We start from the raw sequence: 24,190 nt of genomic DNA on the forward strand, positions 1-24,190 counted from the left end.
CCAAAATTAAGCCTACTTAGGTCTAAGAGTCACCCCCAAAGAACTTCTTTTGTGGCTCAAATGTGCTCTCTCTCTCTAAGCCAAACTCTACAGATAAGCTCACTACCTCTCTCCCTACATGAGACATGACTCCCAGTGGTAAACCTGACCTTTGCATCATAGAGTTAAACAAAGAAAGGGAAATAAGACCGGCAATGGTGACTCATTGGCAGAGTTCTTGCCTGCCATGCCAGAGACCTGGGTTCGATCCCCAGAGCCTGCCTGTAAAAAAAAAAAAAAAAAAAAAAAAGAGAGAGAGAGAGAGAAAGAGAATGAAAAAAAGGGAAATAAAAGTTCAGTGGCTATGAGGCAGTGTGATGGTGGCTCAGTGACAGAATTCTGGCCTGCCATGCCAGAGACCTGGGTTTGATTTTTGGTGCCTGCCCATGCGAAAAAAAAAAAAGTTCAGTGGCTAAAAAATTTCAAGCAAAATCAAGAAGTTATTCTAAAAATTTTTCTTATACAAATTTCAGCAAAATATTGCTTACAATATGCCAACCCCCAACCAACAGTGCTCCTAAAAACTCTAAAGAATACCCTAACCTCCATCTTGCTCCTGCTTCCATTCAGACCATGTATACAATTTCTCATCCAGTTTGTTTCTTCCAGATGAGAAGTCTTTCACAACAAATTTCTTGCCAGAAGCTAAGCTCCTGTTCCCCACGCTCAAGCAGCCAAGCTCAATAGCAAAACCAAATTTCTAAACTCCCACAAGTAGGGCCTATGACCCACTGACAGCTTGAAGCAATCACAGAAGACGGACCACATGCCCAAATTTCCTTAAGATTAAAGTGAGTTAGAAGTCTCTAGGGGGAAATAATGTAGGGTTAGAATTAGGGTGGCTGGCTGGCTAAATGGAAAGGCAAATTCCCAGAAGCATTCAGGCTTCAAGGAGATGAATAGCAATAAACAGCACCTGGGGGCCATATGACACCCACCTGAGTGAGTCATCGATGGAGAAGAGTGGAGCCAACTGACACACCCAAATACTCTGCTGTCTACCATCCCCACAGCCCTGGAGAGAAGGGAGGGTATGAGAAAGAGCCCCAAAGAAGAAAGGGGGAGGGGGAGTAAGTAAAGCTAATCTATAAAAGCAAATGGCCCCACACTGCCAGGGCCTTTCACCTTTCTCACCTTTGTCTTTGTGAAAGTGCCCAATGACCTCTCACATGTTGTCCCAGTAAATTTTCTGCCTGCTTTAAAAAAAAAAAAAAAAAAAAAGGATGTATACCTACCTTTGAGACACCTGAGTTAAATGTTAATGCGAGTAATCTGAGCAAATCCACAACAGGCACAGAAGTAAACTAATTAGAAAAACAAAACAACAAAAAATTAGTGTTTAGATCAGCTATATAAGTAGCTCAATTCATACACACTCAACCCTTTCAGTTATGAGTCTCCACAAGAAAAGCCAGCATTCCTAAGAGCAGGAAATCACATTTTACTTTGCTGCAGCTGCTGCACAGCTAAGGAAAATGAAAGTAAAGAGGAAATGCACCCGGGGAGGTTATTAACAGAAAGTGGAAATCCTCTCATACCACATCTCCCAATGAGTAGTGCAGAAGACAGACTCTCAGGTTCCAATTTCCCTTCATCGAAGGCCTAACTGCACCAAAATTAATCTGCAGTTGCCACCTGCGTTAAGGGCAGGAGTAGATGCATACTGGAACATTCCAGATTACCACTTCAGTTACAGTTTTCACCATATAATGCATTAACATGCACAGGCTTTTGTTTTAACTCTAGAATAAATGTTAATAACCGTTCTTCAAAGCAAACACCATGAAGTACATTAAGAAATTTTCTCTCTACAGCTGTCTGAATCTAAATTAGCTGCTCAACTCTGTAAGAAATTTCATCTCTCTCTTGTGCATCTCATAAACAGAAAAAGGCATGTAATGCTATGTGCAAATAACATGATAGTTTTCCACATTTTTAAAACAGCATTTGCTCAAAGAATAGGGTTTTCTCTACTGTGATGTTTCTGAATGTTTTCGCCTTTTATAACAAATATACTATGTTTGTGCTTGGTAGAAAATACTACCGAAAGATGTTGCCTCTGCACGAAATTAACTAAGCATGCATTGTTTTGTAATCGCTTCCTTTATAACTTCTATACTGAAAAGCTTGTGCGTATTTATCAGGTTTTTTAAAAAAATATTTTTAGACTGTAAAATTTCAAACATATACAAAAAGTATATCATAATATAATTAATCCCTATGAACCCATGAATTAACTCTTATCAATTCATGGCCAATCCTGTTTCACCCCACCTACTTGACCTTATTTCCCAATTATTTTTGAAGCATATCTCAGACCTCACATCATTCATGCCTAAATATTTCAGTATGTAGCTCTAAAATACAACTCAATAGCATCATTATACCTTTAGAAAAGTCTACAATAATTTCTTAATATTTCCAGTAACTGGTGGTCAGATTTCTTTGATTGCTTGTTCAAATCAGGGACTAAGAACCCAATACAGTAATGCACAGAAAATGGCTGTTATATCTCAAATTGCTTTTAAGCTATAGGTCTTGATCCATCTCTCTTCCTTTTTTTATCCAAGCAATTGATCTATTGGAAGAAGCTGGGTTGTGTGTCTTGTAAAGTTTCCGAAAGACTAGATATGGTAACTGTACCCTAGCAGTGTCATTCAATATGTTCCTCTGTCTTCTATATTTCTTTAAAAATTTGTAGTTAGTTCTAGATGCTTGATCAGATTCACATTTGATGTTTTCATCTACCATAGTCTTAATCCTTTTATTTCCTGTTTCTTAAAACCTTGGGAGGAAGAAAACCACTGGCCAAGCTTCAACCTACAGCTAAAAACTAGTGCTGGATAAGGAGGTATCATGTGCTTCTTTCAACTTAATTGCAATCTCTACCTTAAGGTAGTATGGAAAGTCAGCAAGGTGTTCTAAAAAAGATTCACAACATTGAAAAATAATGTGATGCCCCTTTCCTCCTTCCCAGACTGGCATTGTGCTACATTATAGGCTTCTGGATTTTTATTCACCTAAACTACAACTTCCTGTTCTACTCTGTACTGTCTTCAGGGCTCTGCCCTCATCTCTGCTCCCACTAGGAAGAGCTGAACTTTATCTTACTTTTCTTAAAATGTAACTAAGTTGTCAGACCACAGTTTAGAAAGTTTTAAGATTTCAGAGCTAGAAGGGACCTTGGAGATCATGTAGTACAAACTCTTTTTAAGTATCAGGGAACAAAACAAGATTGATAAAATAATTTTCCCAGATATTATAAAGATAACACTAAATGAGATACTATTTATAAAGTACTCCTAAAAATGTTTGCTTTTAAAAACATAAACTAATTAAGGAGAATTAGGATTTGGACAAAGATCTTGTAGACTTCTCCAAGAATACAAACAATACTCCCTTCTACCTTGCACTTTTGGAGAATGAATTGTCCTACATATAAGTAAATGTTCCAAATAACTGAGGTATGCCCCTTTAAACACCTGATTTCATTTCATTTTAATCTTTTAAATCAAGATAATCAAAGAGGGACATTTTCAGAACTTAGTAACATATGCTTTTTTATCAAAGAACACTGAACATCTCAGTAAATCTTACGTGACCCAGTATTTACACTGTCAACATAGGGGAAGATTAATGAATAGAACACAGATTTTGGAGGCAGAAAGACCCGGTGTTCTAGTTTGCTAGCTGTCGGAATGCAACACACCAGAGATGGATTGGCTTTTAATAAAAGGGGATTTATTTTGTTAGTTCTTCAGAGGAAAGGCAGCTAACTTTCCACTGAGGTTCTTTCTTACATGGGAAGGCACAGGATGGTCTCTGCTGGCCTTCTCTCCAGGCCTCTGGGTTCCAACAACTTTCCCTGGGACGATTTCTTTCTGCATCTCCAAAGGCCTAGGCTGAGCCACGAATGCTGAGATGAGGTATGCTGAGCTGCTTGGGCTGTGCTACATTGAGCTCTCTCATTTAAGCACCAGCCAATTAAGTCAAACATCATTCACTGCAGCAGGCACACCTCCTAGCCAACTGCAGATCAGCAACAGATGAGATTCACGTACCATTGGCTCATGTCTGCAGCAACAAAACTAGGCATGTTCACCTGGCAAGTTGACAATTGACTCTACCACACCTGGTAGAGTCTCTCTTCTACTAACAAATCATGCTTGGCAGGTCACTCACCCTCTCTGAGGGCTGCTGCCTTCCCTGTAGCATTATCATGAAGATCAGGTATAGGTAAAAGATCCTAACACAGTGCTTGATACATAATAAGCATTCAGAAAATGGTTAGCTGTTATTCATTTATTCAGTGAATTGAGCATCTTTATGTCAAGCATTGTGCTAAGTTATAGAGATATAGTAGGGCTCAAAAGACACAAAAAATCTGACCCTCATGGAGCTTCCGTTCCAATACAGGAAGAGGATAGATAATTAGCAAATAAAATAAAAAGTATATCAGATGGTGATGAGTGCTATGGACAAAAATAAAGCAGGAATAAGGGATAAGGAACACAGGGGAGGTGGCAAAAAAGGTATATATACAATTTTAAATAGGGTGGTCGGGAAAAGCCCTCCTAAGAAGATGATACTTAAGCAAAGACTTGAGGTAGGTGGACAAATAATCATGCAGCTATTGAGAGGAAGAGAAAGTAACAAGCCCAAAGCTCCTGAGGCAGGAAAATATCTAATATGATAAAAAAAAAAACCCACTAAGAGTCAGCTATGGCTGGAACAGATACAATCCGAGAGTCAGAGTCAATATAATTTAGGATTGCTTAGAGTAGACAAAGATGGTGATTAAATGTACAAATTAAAAAACGCTTCAGCATGAGGGAGAACAAATGAATGTCAATATTAAAGGGTGTTGAAAACAGATGGTATGTAGGAAAAAGCACAATCAATGCAAGCTAGGGTATATAGTCAACAGTGACACTGTAATATGCTTCCACTGAATGTAACAAAGGTATTATGCCAAAATTAAATGTCAACAGGTGGGGGCATGGGAAAGAGATAAGGATTCTTTGTGGAAGAAAAGGAAAAGTCTTCAGATAGAGTAGAGTAGCAAAGGCATGTCTATACACTTAGGCTGGATTGTATGATATGAGAATAAAAGTGTTTAAAAATGAACAGAGAGAAAAAAAGTGCCAGAGAAAATGCAGAGAAAGAGATGTACCTAATTACTGTCAGTAGTGAAACTGAGAGGTGCAGTCCCTTAGAGCAGTGTGGTGGTTCCACAGGAGGCTAGGGGTGGGGTTGCTGTATGATCCCGAAACCCCATGCTTAGTATTTACCTGGAGGAACTGAGTGTGGAGACACAAATGGACATTTGCACACTGGTGTTTATGGCAGCAGCATTCTGGATTCACAACGAATGGAGGTAGCCTATGGGTAAAATGACTGAGAAATGGAAGGGTTAACTGTGGTGTTACATACAATGGATTACTGAGCAGTTGCAAGAAGGAATGAAGTTGTGATGCATGCAACTAGGTGAATGAACCTTAAAGACTGTATACTGAATGAAATATAAGGAACAAAAAGACAAATATTATCATGCCTCAATCATATGGACTAACTATAACATAAAAACTTAGTGAACTAAAGTAGAGAGCATGAGTTATCAGTTTGGGGTCTATTGAAAAGGGACCTAGATTGTAAGCTCTTACAGCAGCCATATATATTCAGGAGGTGTAACTATTAATTCTAAATTCTGAGCTACTACACTGTTTGTATATAATACGGACGTTTCCAGAAACTTCAGGTATTTATGTGATACCTAAGACTCAGAATTAGAGTTCTGAAGCTATAAAAGTCAGCAGTACCCCATAGAGGAACTGTTTAAAAAGCTGAAAAAAATGATGAGACTTTGAGTACAGATATGAATGAACCTGATCTGGATAGGACTAAGGTATATCAGAATACAGTATAAAGGATGATATCGCCCATATTTTAAAACTTCAACTTCTGTGTGAGACTAAAGGGAGAAATGTTTATTGGGTGCAAAATTTACATTCTGGGTAGTGCATTTCCTAATTTAACTTGTATAGACAGTTCATAAATACATGGATGTGAGATCTCGTTGGTTTGTCCAGGTTAGTGTGATACCCTGATATATCCCAGAGTAATTTCGACAGTGAATAAAAAAGTATTTGCAAAGTCTCCTTGGGAGACTGGGGAGAAAAGAGGAAATATTCAACTTCCCCATCTGGAGAATTTCTGTTATTCTCACAAGCAGTGGGGGCAACCAAATCAATAGGCCAAGCCCTTGATCTTGAGGTTTGCCCCTATGAAACTCATTACTGCAAAGGATAGGCTAAGCCTGTTTAAAATTTTGCCTAAGGGTCACCCTCAGAAAACTCTCTTGTTGCTCTGATGTGGCCTCTCTCTCTAAGCCCACTCAGCAGGTAAACTCATTGCCCTCCCTCCTATGTGGGACATGACTCCCAGGGGTATAAATCTCCCTGGCAACGTGTGATAGAACTCCCGGGATGAGCCAGGACCCAGCCTCAAGGGACTGAGAAAGTCTTCTTAACCAAAAGGAGAAGAGAGATATGAGACAAAATAAAAGTGGCTGAGAGATTTCAAACAGAGCAGAGAGGCAATCCTGGAGGTTATTCTTACGTATTATATAGATATCTCTTTTTAGTTTATTGGAGTGTATTGTTTATTGGTGTATTGGAGTGACTGGAGGGAAGTACCTGAAACATCTGAGCTGTGTTCTAGTCGCCTTGATTCTTGAAGATGATTGTATAAAGATATAATGTTTACAGTGTGACTGTGTGATTGTGAAAACCTTGTGTCTGATGCTCCATTTAGCCAGTGTATAAACAGATGAGTAAAAAAAATATGAATAAAAATTAATTAAATAATAGGGGGACAAAGGGTAAAATAAATTGGGTAGACAGAAATACTAGTGGTCAATGAGAGGGAGGGATAAGTATACGGTATGTATGAATTTTTTCTATTTCTTTTTCTGGAGTGATGCAAATGTTCTAAAAAATGATCATGGTGATGAATACACAAGTATGTGATGATACTGTGAGCCATCTGAGTGTACACCATGTATGGAATGTATGTATGTGAAGATTTTGCAATAAAAATATTTTTAAAATTAAAAAAAAAAGATCCAAGAGTCAAATGAAGGTCAAAATATAATGGGTTCTTACATGCAACTGGAAAGACTCTAAGTTTCAACCTGAGTAAGATGGAAGGTAATTGGAGAATTTTAGCACAGGAGTGATATGGTATGACAGAGATTTTTAAAAGGGCACTCCTGCTGATGTGTTGAAAGCATAGTGGGGCATTTGGATACAGAAACCAGTTAGGCTATGGCAGTTGTCTAGTCTAGAGATGATCGTGGCTTTGATCAAAGTGGTAGCAGTGAAGGTGGTGAGAAGTGGTCAGATATATTTTGAAGGAAATAAGCAGGATTTGCTGGCAGACTGGGTGTGGGGTATGAAGAGAAGAGAGGAGTCAAACTAACAAGTTTGACCTGACTAACCAGAAGGAGAAAGCTACTATTTACTGAGATACGGACAAATGCAGAAAGATGAGGAGTTTGGTGCCATGGAGACAGAAGGAGATGCTTGCCTTATTTTAAACATCTCAGCTGCGGCTGTTTCACATTGGTAGTGTTCTCTTCCCTCAAAAATAAGCTACCACTCTCAGTATCAGTGTGGTATCATTTCTAATCTACTATCTTATTTTACAAAATTCTGTTCTCTAGGGAGACCAAATGAAAAAGCAGTAAAATTGATACATTTAGTCAATAGCTAAGAAAAACAATCAGAAATCTAAGACAAGATTTTCTATAATAAAAGAAAAATAAAAGTGTAGTCACTCTGGTTAGTGCTGCAATCCCAACACAGGATCCTATAAATTCAGTGAAGAGATGGTTATTTAGAATTCACAATACTTTTCCTATAGACACAAAATGATTTAAAAATGGTTGGGTTTCCAAGCCAAACTACATAATGCGGCTACAGTATAACCTAATAGTACCAGCCTGAATCTGAGGGAGAAAAGATCACAAGGTGTAAGAAAAAAAAAATGCTCTTGTCCTTGGCCAAAGGAAAAAAAAAAGGTCAAATGTCTCCATTGCACATTCCCACCTTGTTCAGAGCTCTTATGGATGACTGGCCCTGGTACTGTGGAATCGACAGTGCCTTCCTAACCAAATAGCGGAAAGAAATGTAATAAAATGAGGAATCAGTGGCTAGAAGATTTCAGGTGGAGTTGAGAGGCTATTCTGGAGGTTACTCTTATGCCAGCTTCAGCCAGATATTGCAAATTGCTATAGTATGCCAAGCCCCAACCAATAGTATTCCTGAAAACCCTACAGGATTCCCAGGACTCTATTTGAGAATCTATAAAAGTTTCACTCCCTAAGTTTATTTTTCAGAAACTTAAAACCTCCAGATTATTCATATGCCAGATAAGCCCTGAAACCCGGAGGCACCAGTTTCTCCAAGTACATCAACTAGTTGTATCCCCCTACCCCATAATATTGGCAGTCCTTTTCAACATGAAGAAGTAAGAATGGTCATTGCCCAAATATCCCTAAAGATTGAGGGAAGGATCAAATGAGAGGGAAGAGCTGTAACAGAGAAGATAGGACTTAACAAATGATTGTGACTACTGAATTATTATTGATATTTCTTGTTAGTTTCTAGTGTATTAGAATAGCTAGAAGGAAATACCTAAAATTGTAGAACTAAAGCTCATACCATACTTTGAAATTTGCTCTATAACTACTTGTTAAACTGTACTTTGAAATTTATCACTTTTCTGCATATATTATATATCACAATAAAAATGTTAAAAGATGCCTTTATTATTCCTCTGCCTCCAGCACTCTAACCCACATTCAACTCCTCAGTCTAGCAGCCTGACCTCCGGAATGGTTCACTGTGTCTACAAATTGCCAAGTCTACTCAGCCGCAGCCAAACACCCACACCCACACCCAATTCACATTCCCTTATAAAAACTGATCTCAACTACGCATTAAGAGAAAAGTGCAGTCTTCAAACTAGTTCTTATTAAAAAAAGATTGAAAACCATGGAACTGCACTACACAAATAGTGAACCCTAAGTTAACCCAGGGAATAGAATTAATGGTAAAATTATAAAAATGTGCTTTCATCAATTGTAACAAATGCACCACGCAAATGGAATGTGTTAAAAATAGGGTGGTATATGGGAATCCCGTATTTTATACATGATTGATCCCGTAAACCCACAACTTCTCTAATAAAGAAAAAAAAAATTAAAAATTAGGACTTCAGCAAGTGCTGTTAAGAGAAAACGACATGCTCCAGTAAAGTAAAGGGAAATATTTGAATTTGGGAAGGTCACTGCTATAAGACAGCTTGCTTCTGCCTTTAAGTTTTTACCCTTGCTGTACTTTCGTACTCACTCATCTTTTTCTAAGTTTCACATTTTGGTCACAATTCTTACACCAACTCACCTGGATGATCCAGATATCACATGTCTATCGTTCACTTTTCACATGTGCTAAGAGTGAAGATGAGAAAGGGGGGATGGAGACTAGCATTAGTGATTAATTCTTAATTATGTATTGGACAAAATGTTCATAACTATCATTAATAGTCTTTTATAATAAATACTTCAAAATACATGTTTTAAAACTATAGTTTGCAAATAATTAAATTTTTCTCAGATTTTTAAAAATCCCAAAATCTCCAAAGAGTGCCTTTATCACACACAATGATTTTTTAAATTTGGAGGATAAAAAAAACAAGTTCAATTCATTTTAGTGATGAATAGATCTTCGAACCCTGAAGAGAAAGAGTAGGAGGCTTTGAAGGCTCTGAGGAAGAGCTCAGTTAATTCACATCTCTTATACTTTACAGCTGCCACCCTCACACCACGAAAACACCAAAACACTAAATTAGATCAGATTTTATATTGACATTACATTTGGATCACATGTTCTGTCTTTAATTTAGAGTTAAACACAGAAGTCCTCCCTTCTGTCAGTTAAGTCAAAGATCTTATGAAGTAGAACAAATGGTTCAATTTAATACAACCTTAAAAACCCAGTTAAATATATCAGATGAAATTTGTCTTCCTCCAATTTCTTTTCTAGATAGCGGAGTCCCAAATCATTAAAGTTTTATTTAAGTTCTAAATCATAAGACATGGGGGGAGGTGGGCCTGTGATTATGAGTAAAGTTTCTTTACAAGTTCAATAAGACCGTGGTGGTCTGTTATCGCCTATTCTGTTTGTTTGGTTTTTTAAAAATAGTTAATAAATACTATTTTTAACAATCAGGAAAAAAAAACCCACTTCTATTTTGGAAAGGGAAAGATGATAAAATAAGTTCCAATACTGAGAACTAAAAGAGAAGAAACTAAACAGAAGATAAGCTTAGAAGTGCTGTGGTCTTTGCTTTATTTTTGTTAACTTTCTTCATTAGTATGTTTGTATAGCAAAATAGAAGTAAACAAATTTTACTAAAACTTTTAAAAGGAAGGACCATTTTAAAACAAAGCATTTCTAGAGCATTACTTCTCAAACTGTGCTTCAAGGACTCCTGGGAATCCCTGGAAGATTCTTTCAAGGGGTTAATAATGTCAAACTATTTATTTGCCATTTTCATTCCAAGTGTACAAAGTGCCATTTGTTCCAAGTGTACAAGGAATCTTGGCATAGCACAAAAGAACTAAAGTTACCTGGCAATGGTAATAAAATGCACTTCTTTTTTCCAACTACACATCTCTACGAGGCTGAGTTTTCTTCATATACGTCAACTAAAACAACATACTACAATGGGTTGAATGCAGAAGCAGATATAAAGATCCAATTGTATTTTATTGTCATGTGTTAATGGGATTTGCAAATATGTAAAACAATGCCAACATTCTCACTATTTTTTGGATAGTAGAGCTAGTTTTCATAAAAATTTATTTTATGTTAACATATAATCATTTTAAATTGTCACTTTAAATAAATTAATAAATATTTTAAAAGTTCCTCTGTTTTAACTTCTAATCCAGTAATAGTCAATAGACCCTAAATAAATTAAAGTTCCTGGGATCCTCAATAATTTTTAACAGTAGAAAAGTGTCTGGGGACCCAGAAGTCTGAGGACTGTTGCTATATTCATTACTCTATATTACTTAAAAACAAATTTATAATTTATATAAGAAATTATTTGCTTCAAAATATGTGGTGGGAAGATTGTAAGCTCTGAGAGCTGTCCCATTTAGTCTGAAGTAGTAACTGTTATTTCTAGATTTTGAGAGGCTGTGCTATATATGTATAACCTGGTATTTCCCTGGAACTTTGGGTACCTGTGTGACACCTAAGACCCAAGAGTAGGAGTTCTGCAGTTCTGAAGATCAGCATTGCCACATACAACTGTTACAAAAAATTGAAAAAAAAGATCAGGCTTCAATTAGAGATAAGAACGAAGCCAACTGGGTCAGGACTAAGGTAAAAGAAGATACAGGGATAGCAAAGACATTGTCTGTATTTTAGAACTTCACCTACTCTATGAGACCAAAGGAAGAGAGGTTTATTTTGTCCAGAACCTAAATTCTGGGAGCACATAATCTAACTCAACCTGTCTGGATAGCTCATTTAAACAATCCAAGCATAGGGAGCCCAAATTGAAAGAGGGCTTATAATTCTGTACAGCTTAATGCAATGCCCGGATACATCCCAGAGTACAGTGAACAGATAATCTAAAAGTATTTGCAAAGTCTCTTGAGGAATGGGAGAAAAAATATGGAATTATTAAACTTTACCACTGGGGAAACCCCTGATACTTTCTCAAACATTAAGGACTCCCAAGTCAATAGGCCAATCCCTTGATCTGGAAGCTTGCTCTGGGGAAGCTTATTTATGTAGCACAAAAGCTTAGCCTACCTATAGTTATGCCTAAGAGTTACTTCCAGAGGACCTCTTTCGTTGCTCAGATATGGCCTCTCTCTCTCTCTCTCAAGTCCAACTCTGCAAGTGAATGCCCTCCCTCCCCCCCACATGGGACATGACATCTAGGGGTGAAAGTCTCCCTGGCAATGTCAGATATGACTCCCAGGGATGAGGCTGGCCCTGGCACCATGGAATCAACAATGCCTTCCTGACCAAAAGGGGGAAAAGAATCATAACAAATGAGGTATCAGTGACTGAGAGAGTTTAAATAGAGTCAAAGGTTACTCTGGAGGTTACTCTTATGTAAACTTAAGTTAGATATTGCTTTATCATGGTTTGCGAAACCCCAACCAAAACCATTCCTGCCAACCCTAAAGAACACCTAGGGCTTTATCTGAGATCCTACAGAAGTTCCATGTACTATGATTACTTTCCTACAACCTCCAAATGGGTTCCTAGGCCAGCTAAGTTCTGAAACCCAGACGGGCCAGCTTCTCCAGAACATCAACTAGTTCCATCACCCTATCGCATATTATTGACAGCCCCTTCCAAAATGCGAAAGTTAGAATGAGCATTGCCCAAATACCCCTAAACGATTGGGAGAAAGATCAAAGCAGATGATGGAGTTATAACAGAGAAGATAGGATTTAACAAATGAGCACAACTGCTTGTGGTAGTTAGAGTCAGTTGTCAACTTGGCCAAGTGAACGTGCCTAGTTTTGTTGCTGCAGACATGAGCCAATGGTACATGAACCTCATCTGTTGCTAATTACATCAGCAGTCAGCTAAGAGGCGTGCCTGCTGTAATGAATGATATTTGATTTAATTGGCTGGTGCTTAAAAGAGAGTTCAATGAAGCAGAGCCCAAGTAGCTCGGCATACCTCATCTCAGCACTCGCAGCTCAGTCCAAGCCTTTGGAGGTGCAGAAAGGAATCACCCTGGGGAAAGCTGTTGGAACCCAGAGGCCTGGAGAGAAGGCCAGCAGAGATTACCCTGAATCTTCCCACGTAAGAAAGAACCTCAGATGAAAATCAGCTGCCTTTCCTCTGAAGCACTAACAAAACAAATCCCCTTTTATTAAAAGCCAATCTGTCAAGAGTCACCCCCAAGAGAGCCTCTTTTGTTGCTCAGATGTGGCCTCTCTCTCCAGCCAACACAACGAACAGTCTCACCACCCTACCCCTCTCTGTGTGGAACATGACTCCCAGGGGTGTGGACTTTCCTGGCAATGTGGGACAGAGATCCTGGAATGAGCTGAGATTAAGCATCAAGGGATTGAGAAAAACCCTAGAATGAGCTGAGAATTAACATCAAGGGATTGAGAGAAACTTCTTGACCAAAAGGGGGAAGAGTGAAATGAGACAAAGTGTCAATGGCTGAGAGATTCCAAACAGAGTCAAGAGGTTATCCTGGAGGTTATTCTTACACATTAAGTAGATATCACCTTGTTGTTCAAGATGTAGTGGAGAGGCTGGAGCTCTACCTGAAAATGTAGAGCTGTGTTCCAGTAGCCATGTTTCTTGATGATGATTGAACAATGATATAGCTTTCACAATGTGACTCTGTGATTGTGAAAACCTTGTGTCTGATGCTCCTTTTATCTACCATATCAACAGACAAGTAGAACATATGGAATAAAAATAAATAATAAGGGGAACAAGTGTCAAAATAAATTTAGTTTGAAATGCTAGTGATAAATGAAAGCAAAGGGTAAGGGGTATGGTATGTATAATCTTTTTTATTCTGTTATTGTTTTATTTCTTTTTCTGTTGTCTTTTTATTTTTTTCTAAATCGATGCAAATGTTCTAAGAAATGATGAATATGCAACTATGTGATGATATTGAGAATTGCTGATTGTTTATGTAGAATGGAATGATTTGTTAATATTTTTTTAAATTAATAAATAAAAAAAAAAGCCAATCTGTCTCTGGTGTGTTGCATTCCGGTGGCTAGCAAACTAGAACACTGCTGAATCATTAAATTGATATTTCTTTTAGTTTCCAATGTCTTGGAGTAGCTAGAACTAAAAACCTAAACATTTGTGGAATTGTAACCCATACCAAACTCTGAAATCTATTCTACAACAAACTGTTGCAGTGTGCTTTGGAATTTATTGCTTTTGGTATATGTCATTTTTCACAATAAATAAGATATACATCTAACTACTTTGAATAAAAGGGAATCTTTAAAGTCTTCTAAAAAAAAAACCTGGTGGGGAAGCGGCAGGTAAGGGAGGAATGGGTGGAAGTATAAATGAAATAAGACTGGTCATGAGTTAATAATCAATGAAGCTGGATATTCATTACACCGATGTCAATCCTTTTGCATGTCTGCAATTTTTCCTGATAAAAAGAATTTAACTCATATCTAAGCAAATCAATATGAAAAAAGGAGAATTTGACTACAATTTAATATTTCATTATTAAGAACTTAAGGAAATAAGAGAAAAAGGAATCTAATTATTATTAAACTAACACTACACACATTGCTCCAAATTCAATTTTTGATCTTCACTAATGCCCATTCTACTTTCATACAGTTAAATCAGTGTTCCAAAATATTTGCGGTTCTGCTTTGTTCACTTAAAATTAATAAACTGAACCCATTGATGAAGCATATATTTTTAAAAAATTAATAAATTGCCTAATATCACTAACTTGTCTGAAATAAATGACATAGGTATCTTTCAGTTTAATATTAAAAGAAGTTCTGCACATTCTTTAATCTGATTGACTTGGCGATCATCTAGAAAAATTTTTAGATGTTATGCTATTGCCATCTGCTGGCTGTGTTGTCTAAGTACAGTAGACAAATGTTCAAAATTTAAAAGCTAAAAATTTACCTCCCCAAATTATCCCACAGCAAAGAAGCTGTTATTCATTAAAGCCGTTCACAATCGTGCCTTAGAAACAGTGGTTCTCAACTCTAACTACAGTTTAGAATCATCTGGGCACTTTTAAAGATACTAATGTCTGGATCCCAAGCCAGAATAATTAAATTAGAATCCATATGTAATAAAAATGAAAGACAAGGCACAGACTAGAAGAAAACATTTGAAAAATTTATAGCCGACATTGAACTTACACCTAAAATATATAAACAGCTCTTACAACAAAATTAAAAGGAAACAAAACACCCAATTTGAAATGTGGGCAAAAGACCCTTCTCCAAAGAAGATAAACTGATGGCACTTAGGCACATAAAAAGATGCTCAACACCATCAGTGATAAGGAAAATGCAAATTAAAACCACAAGATACCAGTTCACACCCATTAGAATGGTAAAGGAAAGGAGACTGACCATATCTAGTATTGGCCAGGATAAAAAATGTAGGCCAACTGTAACCCTCACACACTGCTGATGGATATGTAAAATTATATAACAACATTGGTAAATGGCTTGACAGTTTATTAAGAGGTTGTACCTAAACTTACCCTAAGACCCACCTAGTCCACTCTTACATATATAACGAAGAGAAAAATATGTGTCTATACAAAGACTTGGATCAAATGTTCTTTATAGCTTTATTTCTAATAGCCAAAAACTGGAAATACACAAGCGTCTCTCCACAGATGAATGAATTTACAAACTGTAGCATTTCCACACAATGGAAAGCTACTCAGCAGTACAATAAACAAACTATTGATACACACAACAGGGATGACTCTCAAAATAATTATGCTAGGTAAAACAAACCTAAACAAAAAATACAGTACAACAGTTCATACTGTATGATTTCCTAATAGTTGCCTAGGGATGGTGGGAAGAGAGAGGGGAGGTATGGGAGGGAGTTATTACAAAAGGGCATGAGGAAACTTTTGGGGTGATGGGTGTGCTTACTATCCTGACTATGCTGACAGTTCCATAAGTGTACACTATGTCAACACTCATCAAATTCTATACTTTAAATACGTACAATTTACTGTACATCAAGTATAACTAAACAAAGTTGTTATTTTTAAAAATATTTTTATTGAGAAATCTTTATCCACATACAGTCCAACTATATTATACAATCAATGGCTCACAATATCAGCAGATAGTTGTGTATTCATCAGCATGATCACTTTTAGAACATCTGCATCACTCCAGAAAAACAAAGAGAAAAAGAGAAAATTAAAACATCCTATACCCCTTACCCCTCCCTTCAGTGACCACTAATATTGCAATCTACCCAATTTATTCTATCCCTTAACCCCACATCATTTATTTATTTTATAACCCTATACTTTGCACATCTATCCACACCCTGGATAAAAGGAGCATCAGACACAAGCTTTTCACAATCCCACAGTCACACTGTAAAAGCTATATCTTTTTACAATCATCTTCAAGAATCAAAGCTACTGGAACACAGCTCCACAGTTTCAGGTACTTCCCTCCAGCCACTCCAATACACCCTAAACTAAAATGGGACATCGATATAATGCCTAAGAATAACCTTCAGGATAACCTCTCGACTCTCTTTGAAATCTCTCAGCCACTGAAACTTTATTTTGTCTCATTTCTCTCTTTCCCCTTTTGGTCAAGAAGGCTTTCTCAATCCCATGATTGAGGGAAGATGGAGTTCAGGTATCAGTATTTTTTAAACACCCCTCAAGCTATTTTAACCACAGTCAGGATTTGCTATTTCATTTACTGTATTTTGAATACAAGAGTTGTTCTAGTTTGCTAGCTGCTGGAATGTGATATACCAGAAACAAAACAGTTTTTAAAAAGGGGAATTTACTAAGTTTCTAATTTACAGGTCTAAGGTGGAGAAATGTCCCAATTAAAACAAGTCTACAGAAACCAATCTAAGACATCCAGGTAAAGATACCTTGATTCAAGAAGGCCGATTAAGTTCAGGGTTTCTCTCTCAAGTGACAAGGCACATGTCAAACAAAGTCAGGGTTTCTCTCTCATCTGGAAAGACACGTGGCAAACACAGTGTCATCTAGCTTTCTCTTCTGGCTTCCTGTTTCATGAAGCTTCCGGGAGGCGTTTTCCTTCTTCATCTCCAAAGGTTGGTGGATTCTCTGCTTCTTGTGCCTATTTGTTCTTTTCTGCTTTCTCTGAATCGCTCTCATTCTTCAAAATATTTCCTCTTTTATAGGATTCCAAAACTAATCAAGACCCACCCAAATGAGTGGAGACACATCTCTACCTAATCCAGTTTAACAACCACTCTTGATTGAGTCACATCTCCAGGGAGATCTAATTACAGATTCAAACATACAGTACTGAATAGGGATTAGAAGAAACAGCTGGATTTACAAAATGGGATTAAGATTAAAACATGGCTTTCCTAGGGTACATACATCCTTTCAAACCAGCACAAGAGTACTATTTGGGGAAGACATGTAAGTCTGAAACAACTTTGATAATGCTCATTTTAGGTACTTATAGAGGTAAAGTGACTTAAATTTTTTTTTAAAAAAACAGACAAAGCCAACATGGATTTAGTAATTACGCCTTGGTAATTTGGCAGTTCCAGCTATCTGTCAGACTAGGTGTTACCTATGCTCCCAATACAACAAAATTTAAAATTCTAAATACAATACAGAAGATGCATGCCAAAATCCTTAATGTACAGGGACAGAAATCCTAGAATGATCTGGGACTCAGCATCAAGGGATTGAGAAAACCTTCTCGACTGAAAGGGGGAAGAGAAAAATGAGACAAAATAAAGTGTCAGTAGCTGATAGATTTCAAACAGAGTCGAGAGGTTATCCTGGAGGTTATTCTTATGCATTATACAGATATATCCCTTTTTAGTTTAAGGTGTATTAGATAGGCTAGAGGGAAATGCCTGAAACTGTAGAGCTGTGTTCCAGTAGCCATGTTTCTTGAAGATGATTATAATGATATTGCTTTCGTAATGAGACCATGTGATTGCGAAAACCTTGTGTCCGATGCTTCTTTTATCTATGGTTTGGACAGATGAGTAAAAAAATATGGATTAAAAACTAATAAATAATAGGTGAACAAAGTTAAAATAAATTGGGTAGGTGGAAATACTAGTGATCAGTGAGAGGGAGGAGTCAGGGGTATGGTACATATGAGTTTTTCTTTTTTTTTTTATTTCTTTTTCTGGATGCAAATGTTCTAAAAAATGATCATCGCGATGAATATACTACTATGGGATGATACTGTGAGCCACTGATTGTACACCACATATTGGATGTTTGCATGTTAAGAATGTTTGTGTTTTATGTTATCAATAAAAATATTTTTTAAAAATTATTAAAACATGCCATATTTATTTTTTGTTAAGTTTTAAAATCTGTAGTATTAGAAATGAATATAGTGGAGATATTCACTTCTTTTAGTGGAGAAGGGAGAGGATGGTATTTACAAGGGGCCTGGGCAGTGCTTCAAGGGAGCTGGAAGTGTTCTCTTCCCGGATGTTGGTTACGAGTGGTGTTTAAATGAATCTCTGTTTCATGATAATGTATAAAGCTGCACATTTATGTTTTATGGCCTCTTCTATTACATTTTACAACAAAAAGCTTAACAAAGTTAAAAAAATTCTTGAGGTACAGCAGTGTCATCATGTCTGCAACTTACTTTCAAATGGCCCACCCTCTCCTTCAACCTTGCTTCCTGCCTCTTGTCCTCAGAGCCCCGGGCCACTGCCATGCTCTTCCCTCAGCCTTTCCCTTCTCTGCCTCATCTTCCTTGAGATCCACTCCAAACGCCACCCCACTCTGGGATGCCGCTGTTTTGTTATAAGCCCTCTGCCCAGCCACACCTTTGTGACTCCAAACCTCACACCAGCCATGTCTTTCCCACCCCTGGACACTGAAGGAGGTGGCCCTTTCTAAAACATCTTTGCAACCCCAGCAACCAACACAGTCTCTGGTGAACCGTAGGGCATCTGGAAATGTCTACAGAATGAATGGAGGCAGCTTCATGGAGTTTTGGGACAAAGACGTGCAATGGAAAAGGCAGAGCCCAAAACTAAATATACTGATCATCCACCTTAATACAGACCGTGTGATCTCAACTCTGCTAACTACATAAATAAGAAGCCAGCATAGAGCACAGATGAAAAGGAAATACATCCAAATGCTTAAAGCTGTTGACTCTCCAAGACAGAATTATGAATGATGTCTTTCTTTCCACTTTTCCATATTTTCCAAATTTTGTATAATGAATATGATCAGGAAAGAAAAAATAAAATATATATAGAGAAATTCTATATACAGAAAAAGCAAATGTGCCATAATATTAATAGTTGGTTAGCCTAGATGAAGGGTACATAGGTGTTCATGGTGCCACTTGTTTCACTTTTTCTTTAGCTTATAAATTTTTTTAAGAAAAAAAAAGTTGTCGGTTGGGAAGAATACTCAATTAGGCACACATCAGAAATGAGTCTTTGGAAGCAACAATAATCTTGGTAGCATCAGACTATCTTGCATCTTTTTTAATACCTAGTTAAGAAGATATACCTAAGTGCTCACTATATGTTTGTTGACAGAAAAGGGAACTTATTTGTTTAAAGCACATTTTAGCTGGTAGCAATTTCTAAGACATTAAGAGTTGCTACAACCACCTGACTCTGAGCCATATATGGAAGTGTGAATGCTACTATAACTTTTCATACCATAAGAGACAGTAGAGTATAATGGCAGAGGTTTGGGGGTCAGTCAGACATAAATTTTATTAGTGGGGTGCTCTTGAGCAGATTTAATATTTCAAAGTATCAATTATTTTATCTGTAAATAGAAATAAAATAGTACCTTATACAGTGATTGTAAGGATTAAATGAGAAATAAAATAATATATATAAATTAGTAAATGTTAACTGTTGTTTCATAAAAAAGTCAGTGAAAATATATTCCATAAATGGAAATATTACATTTATAGACCAGATTTTTATTTCATTCTGAGGATTAAAGATATTCATATGATTTAGGGGCATTTTCTGAAAATTCTAGGTCAAGGTAAGAAGACACAACAATTTTCCCTTCAAATTTTTATTTGGTGCTTTGAAAAAGCATTCAATGAAATGATGGGCAGGCAGCCTTTCCTCAAGAATGACTAACAGAAAAGCATTTTACCTCTTCAACTTAATCATAATAACGGAACATAAAGTGCTCAAGATGAGTAAAATAAAACTATTATAAAAGACTGAGAAGATCAAACTCAATACTAATAAAATACAAATAATTTGTCAAGTTACTCTAAACTCCTTGATTTAGAGAAGCTGTGAGAAACCGGAATGTTTTCATGGGAGTTAACAGAACAGTTTCCTAAAAGCACTCCAGAGAAAAGAGAAGCCAGCTATCTTTTTAAAGTGCACTGTGTCCAGGTGTGAGAGGAATGACCATAATAGATGGAGTCTAGCCCAATCATTCTATTAAATTCTAAATTAACCCCTCCTAAAGGTTGGCAAACTATGACCAGCAAATCATATCCAAGCCACTGCTTGATTTTATAAATAAAGTTTTACTGGACCCATTCGTTTATGTATTGTCTGCTGTTTACACTATTATAGGAGAGTTGAAAAGTTGAGTCAGAGATGGAATGGCTCATAAAGCCCAAAAAATATCGGGCCTTTTATAGAAAAAGTTTGCCAACTCTGCTCGAAACAAGCAATCCAAGAATGCAATAAAATCTCTTCTAGACTTAACCTTAGGAGTCATCTTTTTGTATTGTCACCCCATTTTTCACACCTCTCATGATTTTTCCCTTGAGAAATTCACATTCTTCTGGACTCGGGTAAATAAATGTTATGGTTTTTCCATAGCCTGAACACTGACCACTGGAATTACAATGGTTTATGTTAAATAAAATCCTGGAAAGGAACTTTTACTAAAACAAATAATTTCAAGACAGGAGAAAATCAAAACGTAATTTAAAAAGAACATTAATACCTTTGTGATCATCACATGAACTGATTTTTTGGAAACCAGATAAAAACACACATTGGTGCACCAGGAAACCCTAGAGAGTAGACTACTGGTTATCTAGGTGAAGTTTTTAAGGTCATTCCTGAAATATAAGCAGCTCCCAAACCCCAGGGTGAAACATCTCTAACACTTCACGCCAGCATCCCAGTTAACTACAGGGGGAACATTTTGAGCACTGTAATTTCGCCAACACAAAAGCTACTAAACCTGAATTAAACAAGTTAAAAATGAAGTAAAATGTGGCCTTTACCTTTTCTGGATTGCAGTGAATTGTCCTTTCCATTGTTCTCCAGGAACGCTACAAAAGACTGCAAATCCAAATGAGAAGGGAGAGTCTTACTGAACCCAAAGATATTCAGTGACGTAGAAACTATGCCAGCAAGAACCTTAAGAAGTTGAAGATAGTTCTCTAGAATGGTTTAATCAGAAGGGTGGTTATTAAACCGTGATGAGGCTATGGAGTTGATGGGTCTTACCCCGGGTCTCCTTCTTCCCTTTTTTCTCCTCCCACCATCAACCTTCATCTCCTTCAACTCCAAATCTAGAAAGCAGATGACCTTAGTCATATAACCTCTACACCAAATAAACTCTACCCTTCTTCACACAAGTGCCTCAGACAACCCTAGTCCAGGCTAATTTTTCCCTTCTCTTAAACACCAGTTATTAACTGTCAGTTACTATAATCCCTTTTAGGTTGTGAATGCCAACAGATCTTATATCACAAAACAATCACAGTGCCTAGACTATATTAGAGGCATTCAGAAACTATGTATTGATTTATTTGTACACTAAAATAACCTTTTACATTTTCCTCCTAACACATATTATTATTTAATCCTAATGATTCTATCACCTTTTCCCCTTCCCACTTACATAATTCAGGGTCTGATCATCTCTCACACAAACATACAATTGCCTCCAAACAGATCTCCATGTTTCCAAATTTCATTCCTCCCCAATCTATTCTTCTCACTGCTTTGGCAGTTAACCTATCTAAAACTCCACTCCAAACCCAGGGGATTTATTATTGATTAAAGAATAAAATACAAACTCCTTGGCATAGAAAGATTTTCTCAATCAGGTTGATCCACAGTTGGCATTCAATACATATGTCAAATGATTGAAAGATTAGATCTAGCCTGAAAGACAAGCATAAATGCCACATTAAAGCTCTGTAAATGTGAAAATAGCAAAGTAAGGGAAAAAAAAGAGAGACGGAATGAATTTTTAGGAAAGAACCTGAAGCAACTTAGTGGTAAAGAAATGAGAAAAAAAGAAAGTAAATTGAAACAGTAAACAGGCATGTACCCAGAAGCAAGAATAAAAGCAAAGGGAAAACAAAAGAGCCTTGGAGATACAGCAGCCCAATAATGGAAAAATACAAAATGAAGTAGAAAGAAAAAGATTTTCCATTTAAATACTTGCATATCAGATTTGATTAGGATACCCCTGTCCATTCCAACCATCTAAGCTGATGAAGCACAGATATTGCAGAGAACAATAAGTCATTATACTACTCATTAGGGTCACAGGAACTTCTGAAAACAATAATATGAACCATGTACAGTCCAACCAAATACTATATTCTTTTCTTCCTATGAATTTTGGTCAAGTACTATTTATCATCATACTAGTTACCTCAGAAAATAAAATAAATGATCCTTCTAAAAAAGAGAAACACATATAAAAAACTACAAATGCTCTATAAGTTCCCTTTTTCTTTTTTACATGGAGAGGCATCAGGAATCGAACCCGGGTCCTCTGGCATGGCAAGCAAGCATTTGTGCCTGCTGAGCCACCACAGCCTGCCCTGCAAGTTCCCTTTTATGTGCTAGGTAGAGACTAGCAGAAATTCCTTAGGCCACTTTTTTTTAATGTAAGAAAATTTTGTCTTAAGAGGAAACAAATCCTAATAAGAGATAGAAGAAAGTATAATATGAATAGTAATAATTCTCAGCAACTAAAAAAAAGAGAGGGCTACTTTTAGGTATAATATCAAACTAAGAAATACATATAAAGAAAAATCAAAATTACCTTTCCAAACCATGTTTTTATACTATGTGCAAATGACTCCCCAGGATATAGCTGATTATTTCTTAGATAAATAAGAATGTCTAGTAGTTGATTCAAATACTGATCATCCTCGATGTCTTTGCCAAAATCAAAAAAGGTTTTTAAAGTTTCCAACATAGGAACAAGTTCATGACCTAGCAATTCCTGATAGTTTCCAAGCTGTGTTTACATCTCGATGAAAGGGGGCTCCCTGGATGTTTTTGGAAGGACTCATGACTTGTTTGATATCTCCTAACAGTAGCAAGGCCTCTCTCCACCTGTCTGAGATTAATCCCTGGATAAGAAGAATGTAACTCCAAGATTCTAAATGTTTGTATCTGGCTTTCATGATTTCACAGACATCAATAACTTCGGCTGTCCGCTTATGAAAGACACAAAGATACAAATATCTGGCCAGTAAGTCATAGCCTATAATGCCACTGTTTTTTGCAGCTACCCAGGCCAGCAGGGATTTGGCCACATCTACAGAGCTATGAAAGTGAGCCAGCTGTGAACTGATCCAGTGCTCAGAATTCACCTTTCCTTTGAAATCTACTTTAAGTTTATCCCACTCCTCTAAATTCTAATGAACAGCGTTCCCTGGAGGTGGCAAGGCATGATTTTTGCACTGAGGATTCATCCCTGATCTCTTCTTAGCTGTTCCAGCGGCTAAAAAGATGAGGATTACAATGAACTTGCTTATAACTGTTCTCATCTTTTCCGAAGGTATTTGTCCTTGGCAATCGGCAGATTCGTTCCTCTGGTATTTTGTGAAGATGCTGCTGTAAGAGAAAACCACCTCTGTTTGTTCCTGATGCCACAGCAGTCAGTAAGAAGGACAGAGACATTAAGTCCTGCGTTTAGCCCAAGATGCGGGTTGCTCTTTCAAACCTTAAGGAAGCCTCCGAAACCAGATAAACAGAAACTCACTATACAGTACAGTCAGCATCAGAAACTCACTATACAGTACAGTCAGCATCAGAAACTCACTATACAGTACAGTCAGCATCAGACAGTGAGAAAGATGTTCAAAATGCCCCTGTTTCTATATCAAAACTATGGGAGTTGGGGGAGAGGCGTGGAGAATGAAAGAGCAACTTTTCAAAAGGAGATTCCCACTTTCTTCTTTAAAAAACAAACAGAGCTTTTAGGGCTACTTAATTGCAACAAGGCAGGTGAGTTCTCTTCATTTAATGAAACCACCCGGAAAAATCTGAACTCGGTGTTAAGCTCCAGAACGAGGAGGGAACAGAACAAGAATCCCTGCCCCTGGACTGAGGATCCTCTGGTGGCTGTAAAATTC

At 37.1% G+C, this 24,190-nt stretch overlaps 1 long non-coding RNA gene across 1 annotated transcript; it reads right to left on the reverse strand.

The window, feature by feature from the left end:
- Window positions 1-1,273: 1,273 nt before the first annotated feature.
- On the reverse strand, window positions 1,274-22,065 carry LOC143655644 (uncharacterized). Its single transcript, XR_013162198.1, has 3 exons — window positions 21,086-22,065; window positions 9,504-9,550; window positions 1,274-1,343 (listed from the first exon to the last, which is right to left on the reverse strand). It is a non-coding gene; the product is annotated as an uncharacterized LOC143655644 (long non-coding RNA).
- Between the last annotated feature and the right edge of the window lie 2,125 nt (window positions 22,066-24,190).

This window comes from Tamandua tetradactyla, chromosome 14 (genome assembly GCF_023851605.1).
Source record: "Tamandua tetradactyla isolate mTamTet1 chromosome 14, mTamTet1.pri, whole genome shotgun sequence".
NCBI lineage: Eukaryota > Metazoa > Chordata > Mammalia > Pilosa > Myrmecophagidae > Tamandua > Tamandua tetradactyla.